The sequence below is a fragment of the Peromyscus leucopus genome, chromosome 19 (genome assembly GCF_004664715.2).
Source record: "Peromyscus leucopus breed LL Stock chromosome 19, UCI_PerLeu_2.1, whole genome shotgun sequence".
NCBI lineage: Eukaryota > Metazoa > Chordata > Mammalia > Rodentia > Cricetidae > Peromyscus > Peromyscus leucopus.
Window position 1 is genome coordinate 7,038,852 of NC_051079.1, and position 9,594 is coordinate 7,048,445.

Below are 9,594 nucleotides of genomic sequence, written 5' to 3' on the forward strand. Positions count from 1 at the left end.
GCCTGACGTGTGACTTATGACGGTAATCTCAGCTATAGGAAGGCAGAGCAGTTGGGGAGGACACATGACATGTACATTCATGTACACACAGGTAGACATGCACATTTACACCAACACATGCTCTACACACACACACACACACACACACACACACACACACACACACACACACACTGATAGTTCGAATGCACACCACCATGATAAACTTGATATACTGTGGAGGAAAGGACACAGGAACAATGTAAAGCAGCGAAGATCTATCTACCTCTCACCTAACTTGATCCACTTTTCTCTAAGTTGCTACAGAAACTGAGGTTTTCTGGGCTGTGAAAGGTGTGATCTTGTCCCTGTCTTGTCTATGGAAGCATTAACATCACCCACAAAAGAGTCCCTTCTACAGAGACTTGGGGTTTTCAGAAGAGTTGAGCCACTTCTGAGTTGTTTATTAGGGCACAATTCAAGATAGTCCAGTTTATCCATTGAAAATATACAGTTTGTTGACTTTTCATGGATTCCCAGGTTTATGTGAAACAACATCACTATTAATTTTAGAACATTTTGTTACTTGAAAACTAATCATTGGCTGCCCCATAGTCCCCAGCTTCCTCTAACCCCTAAACTCTGAATCTGGTTCCTTCCTGTCCCTAAAGGTTTGACCACTCTGAAAATTTTCATCAAAATGAAATCATAAAGCACGTGACTCACTGTGACTGATGTCTTTCCCTTGCTTATTTCTTCCCTCCTTCCCTCCCTTCCTCTTCCTGGGACAAATTCTCACTATGTATCCCACACAGACCTCAAACTTGTGACCCTCTTGCCTCTGGCTACCAAGTGCTGGAATCACAGGCATGTACAGCCACATTTCTAGTATGTTAATTTTTGTTGGGAGCACAAAATTTTCACACTCACAAATAGCACTAGGGAAACCAGGAATGTTAAATACACAGGTTGTCTTTTCAAAAGAAAGGATGTATAACCTGTTTTTATCCCAGAAGCCTGGGAAAGAAGGTGGATAATAGCATAAGTAACCCCTATGCTCTCTGTAGGGCCAGGCCGTTCAAAGCTCCCACAAGCAGTACCAGAGGTGGCTAATGGTCTAGGTGGTCTTTGTGTTATCTCTACGTCAAGGGATTCCCCTAAGATTCCACAACCAGAAGCAGAGATACTTAATAGTATAGGTGACTGTGACTTTTGTGTTATATGTACTGCTAGGGGCTCATGGTGGCTAATATTCCACATGACTTTACACTATCTGTGTGACTGAGATTATACCAGATACTCCCCTAGACCCTTAAGAGAATACATGCAGCCTATCTCTAGGAACTATCTTCTAGGAAGAAATGACATATACCTTGAGTTGAGTTTCAATGTAGTTATGCCTCCTTTTGTAGAGGGGATTGTGTTACACCAGCAAACTTTATTCTAAATTGTACTGTACTTAAAAATGCCTGCAATAAACTGCCCAGTGTCAAACTCTAGAAGTTTAAAACAACATTGACTCCTGAGTTATGGTGAACCAGATTTCCTTCCTACCTCATGTGCATCATTACTCTTCTGGATGTGCTATTTGCAGAAACCCCACAATTTTTTACATTCATTCACATTGTAGCATGTCTATTTCTTTCGTCTTTTTATTGTCAATTAATTTACTATTGGATGGACAGGCCACATTTACTTATTAAAATTCATCCGTTTTCACTTGCCCATTCATCAACATTTATTTCCTCTAGCTTGTAGGTACTGTTGCAATAAACATCTGTGTACACAGTTTGTGAACACATGTTTTACTCTTTGGAGTATATATCTAGGAGTGGAGTTGCTAGGCCAGACTGTAAGTCTGTGTTTGGCCTTTCAAGAAGCTGCTAGTGTGCTAGACTGTTTTTCACCATGGCTGCATCATTTTAGACTCCTACCATTGGGGCCATTTTTAAGATCTGATATCCTTTCTTTTTAAAACACCCTTAAAAACCAGTGGTTTTGCTTTGACCTGCCATTCTGTATCTCTTAGAGTGCTTGGGAAGCCAGAGGAAATGACAGAAATTCAGAAGCAAAATATTATCACACATGAAAACATTAATGTGCCTTATATGCTAAACAGCCTATCATTTTCTTATATGCCTATCATTTTCTTATATGCCTATCATTTTCTTTTCTGTAGCAATCCAGTCACACTTCTCACTGTAACCTTCGCTTGGTCCCTTTTTCCCTTTTGTAACTTTATACAACATTGTGCCTGGCATGAGAAAACAACACCCAGTGTTTTAGTTAGGGTTTCTATTGCTATGAGGAGACACCATGACCATGGTAACTCTTATAAAGGAAAACATTTAGTTGGGGCTAGTTTACCGTTTCAGAAGTTTATTGTCATGGCAGGAAGCATGGGGGCACACAGGCAGACATGACGCTGGAGAAGGAGCTGAGAGTTCTACATCTGGATCTATAGGCAGCAGGAAGAGACTGCTACACTAACCTGCTTGACCATCTGAGACGTCAAAGCCCACTCCCAGTGACAAACTTCCTCCAACAAAGTTACTTCTACTCCAGCAAGGCCCCATGTCCTAATAGTGCCTCTCCTTATGAGCCAATCACTCAAATACATGAGTCTATGGGGGCCACTCTGTAGCAGGTGGCTGGTTGAGCCATGCCCTGAAGCACCACCCCTAGTGAGGTAGCAAGTAACCTGCCTATGACCTTGAGGTACCTGCCCCTGGGGTGTGGCCGCTGGGGGACCCTTAAGACCTGGGGTGCACATAAGGCTTGCTCTTCTCTACCTCGTTAACCAACAAGGAGTAGGTGACAACAACCAACAAAATAGAATGAAACATTTATGTGAAATCATGTTGCACTATGCTATCCATCATTCAAGAAAACAAGTAAACAGATGCACAATATAATCCTCTGTTTATGATTCATATATAAAATGTATCTTTTAAAGATGAGGAAAGTGAGTTGGCATTGCTGTGTCATCAAATTAAAATGACCTATTTTCAACACCGATTGCAATTTAAACAGATGATTGGCTACCATTCCCTTCCCACTATTTATCTTACAAACTTGTCTAGCTATATAATATTTTTTTTGTCTTTTCAGTTTTAGAAACTTCTCCTATGATTCTGTCAGCACAATCCATATAGTACACTAGAGGCAACTTCACAAATATTTATTGGGTGTCAACCATCTGCAAGGCATAATACTAAACATTCCTTTGAAAGGACTTTTTAAAGCTATTATTCTTTTGAATGTGCTCATTTGAGGTAGATATTCCTCCATGGATGGTAGATTTTATTTGGGGAAATGGTCAAAAGTTATTCAAAGTCAATACTGATGGATGCAGTGGGTAAGAGCCATCAAGCAAGATGACATTCTTAACAGTCAAAATTATGTTTGACTATAAATTTATGGGGCTGATTTTCTTGTGTGGTTCATTAACCAGATTTGAAGAAAATTCTGCAAGAGGAGTTCCAGCAACACTTTGAATAATGGCAGCAATGGCTATGTATAGGGTGCCAGAGTAACTGTTTTGATGGATGGCACACTTCTTTGAGTATATTAGTCCTGGCATGTTTTGCAAACATATTCATTGCTTATGATCACACATTATATAGTGCCTACAAAATACTGGACACTAAAAAATCAGTAGTATCAATAGCCAGAATAGTATCATTTCTGACTGTTGCTTCCTCACCGCTAACAGAGACAGAAAACAGCAGATGATGCAAGGAGTTTGTTCTTTCTCAGGCTCAGAGGAGATGGGACCTGAGGTGTTTGTTCTAGCAAACAACCTGACCAGAAATAAAACATCGCATTTGCCAGGGGACTTTCCCATCTGACACTATTGGTAGAAATGGTAACAGAACAAGAACACGGGTCTTATCACTTACCCAGAAATTAGAAGTACTTTAATAGAGTTTTAAAGACAAAAGTCAGGCCCGAGTACCACTTATTGAACACGTAGTCCATTCTAAATCTTACAATAATTGGACTTCAACCCACGGAAGAAAACTTCTCTTGTATAACATAAGCCAAGAACTGTGCCTAAGGGCTATTCATTTTCCAGGCTGTGCTTACAAACTGCCACAAACACGGATCTACTCCAGACACTGAAACCAAGTGGTAGTAAGATCAGGTGGTCCTAGGAACTAAGGGAGAACACAACCCCATGACTCTCTTCTAGCTTCTACGGGTACTGGCAATCCTGTTTCAGGTATTTAATTTTGTTGTTCTATTTATTCCCATGATCTTCCTCCCTCTTATAAATGCACAGCTCACTGGATTAGGACCCAGCAAAATCCAATGTCACCTGTTGTTAATTAGACTAAATGTTCAAAGATCAAATTTCTAAATAAGGTCAATGTCTGAGGTAACTGTGCTAGTGACTCTTATCATTCCAACAACCAAATACATGAGAAGAAGCAGTTTGAAGGCAGAAGTTGTTTTTGTCTGTTTGTTTGTTTTTTCCTCACAATATAGGAACAGATATCATCCATCATGGCAGAACATGCTCAGGGCATCACTAGTGTGAAACACATGTTCACATCATGCTAGCAGGTGGGGCAGAGAAGAAGGGGGACTTGGCCTCAAGGTCTATCCCCCGTGACTCAGTCCTCCAGCAAAGCTCCACCTCCTAAGTTTTCACTTCCTTCCAAACAAAACAGTATCATCAGCTGGAGACCTATAGAGGGCAATCCACATTCGATCAACAACAGATAAACAAATGTAGGTATCTTTTAGAATTTAAAACAGAAACATCCCTCAAATGCCTATTGACTAAGAGACATATTGCTGCAGATGAGGCAATTCAGACAGGATTGGTACTCAGGACTCTGGATTTCTACTACTCTGATTAATCTATTGGTAAATTGATAGTTAGATATTATTATTGGAAGAGAATAGAACTAGATGGAACCTGGATGGGAAAGGTAGATTACTCCGGCCCTACACTTAAATATACACCTTGCTGATAACATTAACCATTGCAGTGTCCTTAAATTTTACAGGATAACCTTAGGCAATAGCAATTCTATAAACTTGCATATATGCAAAACAAACACATTGTTTGTGCAATCAAAGTACAACCAAGGTGTAGAATATCACTAATCTCTATTAGCTACAAATATCTTCTATTACCAAAGTTCTGAAGGTAACAACTGTCCTGACTACAAACACTGAGATGAGTATTGACTGCTTTTGAACTTAGTGTACTTTGCATCACCCAGAATGCCCTCTCTTTTGTTGCCTGCTTTTACTCGACACATATTTTGTGTGTGATATTCAACCGTACTTCTCTATATGGCATCGTAAAACAGTACATTTATCCATCTGTGGCTCTGTTTCTCAATATGAGAAAACATGTATAGCACTCAACTTATGAGAATGAAACAAAAAGTTCTCTTTTGTCAAGGGATTACAGGCATTTTAACCATGGTCTCTTTTCCTGCTTGTCCTGGGTCAGTGGTGGAGGAGCAGTACATCACAGAAAGGCATTGTCAAGGAGACCTACTCTCCTTATGGCAGCTGAGAAGCAAAAGAGGGGAAGAGGAAATGGCAGGGTTTTAATGCCCCCTTCATGGATATGCCTGGAATGATTTAATTTCCCTTCACTGGGTCTCATCTCTTTTCACACACACACACACACCCTTAACTAGATTGGAAGGTCAAAGATCCAGGCCAGGTGTGGTGGCACATACCTTTAATCCCATAATCTCATCACTCTGGAGGCAGTGGCAGGTGATTTCTGAGTTCAAGGCCAGCCTGGTCTACATAGAGAGTTCCAGGAGAGCCAGAACTACATAGAGAGACTCTTTCTCAAAAACAAACAAAATAAAACAAACATAATTTAAGTAGCACCATAGTCTTGGCACCAAGCCTTCAAAGCAAGCGTTTGGGGAGGGCATTCAGGCACACAATCTAGCATTATCTTACTACAGTATGTACCAGTTTCCAGTCAGAGGCATCTCCATGAAAGGTTGCTATAAGCATGCGAGTTCATGTCTTGGCTGTAGCTACATTGAAATGTTGCAGTGGGATTGCCAGTTATGGAACATGTTTATGTTTACCCTGAGCAAACTAAGCCAACTACTTGTTCTAAGCGGTTGCACCAATATATACTAACACTAATGGTGTTTGACAGGTTTGGTTGTTCCACACCCCGTGAAACCCCTTTTCTGTCCTTTTGTTATTTTTCTTTGTTTTCCCTCTCCTGTTCCTCATCACCTTTACACTCAAGAAGACTCCAGGAAAATCACTGCCTACCTAAAAGACTGAATGCCCTTTGAATTTCTATTTATTCTTTTATTTTATAAGTCTACATATTTTGAAGGAAAAGAGTCAAAGTGTAGATAAAATGTCTTAGCCAAAAGCCATGACACATAAATTTGGGGATGCAGAGAAAATGACCTGCCCAGAAATTTAGAGACAGTAGGACTGTTCCCAGCAATTTAGCTAGATATAGCCTAGGCAATCAACCAGTCAATGCAATGGGATGCCCAGAACCTTCTCCAATGACAAGACCTTGGAGAGTAAGCAAATTCTGGATAATGATGTCTTGAACAGACTACAGGAAATAGTTCTGGTGTTTCTCAGTCAATAAAAAAGGCCACATTAACCAATATATAGGCATTTCCAGGTAAATCTATGTGGCTAGAAATAAGGTGAATGGTGAAGAAAGAGATCTTCGCAATGCCATAGGTCACCTAAATACCACTGGATTTGTGTCAATGAAAGATGAAAGCTGAATTTAAATAATCCAGCAGAAACAGTGGCAGTGGAGTTGGACACTTACATTGTTAGAATATAAACTGCTCCATAAGGTCTCATTTGTTAGTAAGTGTGGTTTTCAGATTTTGATACTACAGGGGTCTAGGTGAGGGACTTTAAGGGGTGTTATGTACCTGGAGGTAGATTATTGGGACCATGCTTTTGAATTTTGTTCCTGATCACTTCCTCTTGTCCATCAGGAAGTAATCCAACTTGCTCATCATGCACTCCCTGCCATAATGTTTTAACTCACCATATGAAAGCCTATAAGCAACAGAAGCAGGTCACCTTAGGCTGCAAGCCTTGAGATTGTAGCCCAATAATCCCATCTTCTCTTAAATTGTTTCCTCAGATGTCTAGCACAAGCAATACCAAGCCTGCCTCAGGCAGGACTTGAAATAATTTAATGGTTCATAACTACTACTCCATGAAGGCAGAGAATGTGACCATCAGTCTTTATCCAAGTACACTTTTAAGTTGGATAACTTATATACCATAGATACGATGTAATTATTTATTGAATACTGGTTGACAGTGAGTAGTAAGATCAAAATTGCTGGAAGCTCAATCATAGGAAAACCTATTATTGCAAGTTATCTTTTTATCTCTGAGTGTTGGGGATAAAGTGATGGATGAGGGGTCACGGTTGCTTATAGAACTGACATCAGCTCCATAGAGCAGAGACCTGCACCCCAGCTGCTTCACTTATTTCCCAGACTCTAAAGCTATTAAACGTCTTTAGATGTTTTGTTTCATCTCCCATGCTAGCTGTGCTGAGGTGATGACATTTCATCCTGAATGTCTAGAGGCTTGTTAGCAGAGAGCCTGTCACCACCAGGGATCGCAGCATCGTTGTGCTCAGTCCTTAGGGCACTGACCTCAGCTGTACATCTGGACTTGGCAGCAAGCATCACATGCTCTAACATGACAAGCAGCTGGCTCTCCAGCCAACAGGCAGTTACTGTCCTGAAATGCACGATGGTTTGCAGAGCAAGGAGGGTGTTGACTTTTCCTCCCTGTCTTAGGGTTACTATTATTGTAATGAAATGCATAACCTAAGCAATTGGTTGGGGGGAGTTTGGCTTATGCTTCCATTTCACTGTTCATCACTGTTTTAGTTTGGTTTCTATTGCTGTGAAGAAATTCCATGACCGCAGAAACTCTTATAAAGGAAAACATTTAATTGGGTGGCTTATAGCTTCAGAAGTTTAGTTCATTATCATCATGGTGGGACATGGCAGTGTGAAGGCAGATATGGTGCTGGAGAAGGAGCTGAGAGTTTTACATCTTGATAAGCGGGCAACAGGAAGTGAACTGAGACACTGGGTGTGGCTTTGAGCATATATGAGACCTCATAGTCCACGTCCACAGTGACACACTTCCTCCAACAAGGCCACAACTCCTAATAGTGCTACTCCCTTTGGGGGCCATTTTCTTTCAAACCACCACAATCAATGAAGTAAGTACAGACAGGAACTCAAATAGGGCAGGAACCTGGAGGCAGGACCTAATGCAGAGGCCATGGAGGAGTGCCACTTGCTTGCTTGCACTCATGGCTTACTTATTTTGTTATAGAATCTAGGACCATCAGTCCAACCCAAGACAGTACCCCACACAAAAGGTTGGACCCTCCCACATCAATTACTAATTAAGAAAATGCCCCACAGGCTTGCCTACTGTCAAAACTTAGAGATATTTTTTTCAATTGAGATACCCTCCTCTCTGATGACTCTAGCTTGTGTCAAGTTGACATAAAACCAGCCAGCACACCCCCCATGTTACTGAAGGCAGCTCAGCTTCAGGAATCCTGGAGAGCTGAAAAGAACAGGCAATGAAAAATCACCTCAGCACCTTTGCAGCAAAGCACCAACCAACATGTCTGCTCAGAACAGGTGAAATGGGCATTCCAGTCTGCCTAACCTACTTCTACCAAATTGGACTGGATTGACTAAAATTGGCTGCACTGAGTATAATGCAAAGATCAAGACAGAAGAGAAAACAAAGCATTGTATATACAGTGAAGTTTTCCATTGAGCATTTTCATGCACGCTCTCTGTAAGCCCAATTACCAGAATATCATGGCTTTCACTGTTAAAAAGCTCTCTTTGTTATTGGACAATCTTCTGACCCTGGGAGCTACAAGTCAGGGGGAGAACAGTAGAATGACTGAAAGCTGTAGACCACTGTTTGTCTGAGATTTGAAAACTGTCAGTGAACCAGAGATTCCATGGCTTGCAAATGTAGTTGTCTGCCTGCTGCTCCATTTAAGCAGCGCTCTTGACAGTTTTAGGGACATCTTCTCCTTTGTTTCCTAAAGAAAGTAAAATGTCAGCCAGTCAAGAAGGATTTTCCTTGTTGTTTTTCTTTGTCAGTAGCTTGTGGCATTTTTTAAGCCACCAGGGGGAGAAATATGTAGTGTGTTTATGTCTACGAGGATCTTTTGAAAGATGCTGTTCAGAAAATATTTCAGTCTTCACGCTTTTTACTCTTCTAGTGACAGCTGAGTGTGCAGAAAGTGTTGGTAGGTTGTTTCTCAAGTCGAATATTTTATATTTTAGGGTTTATTTGTACAACACTCTTCAAATTCAGTGAGAAGGTCAAAATGACATACAAATAGCTCATAAAATAATGGCTCCATAGCCGTGGATGTGGTTAAAGTATTTGTAGGTCTAGGTCTATTGAAGTATATATCAATATCTTCAAATATCAGAGCATCTTTGGAATGTCAACCAATACATGGGAGTAAAACAATTGAAATTCTAGCTAAAGCTGGAAAATCCCAGGGTACAGCAGAGTATTGGATTTGTACAAGCTGCCCTTCTGCTTAATTATTGAACA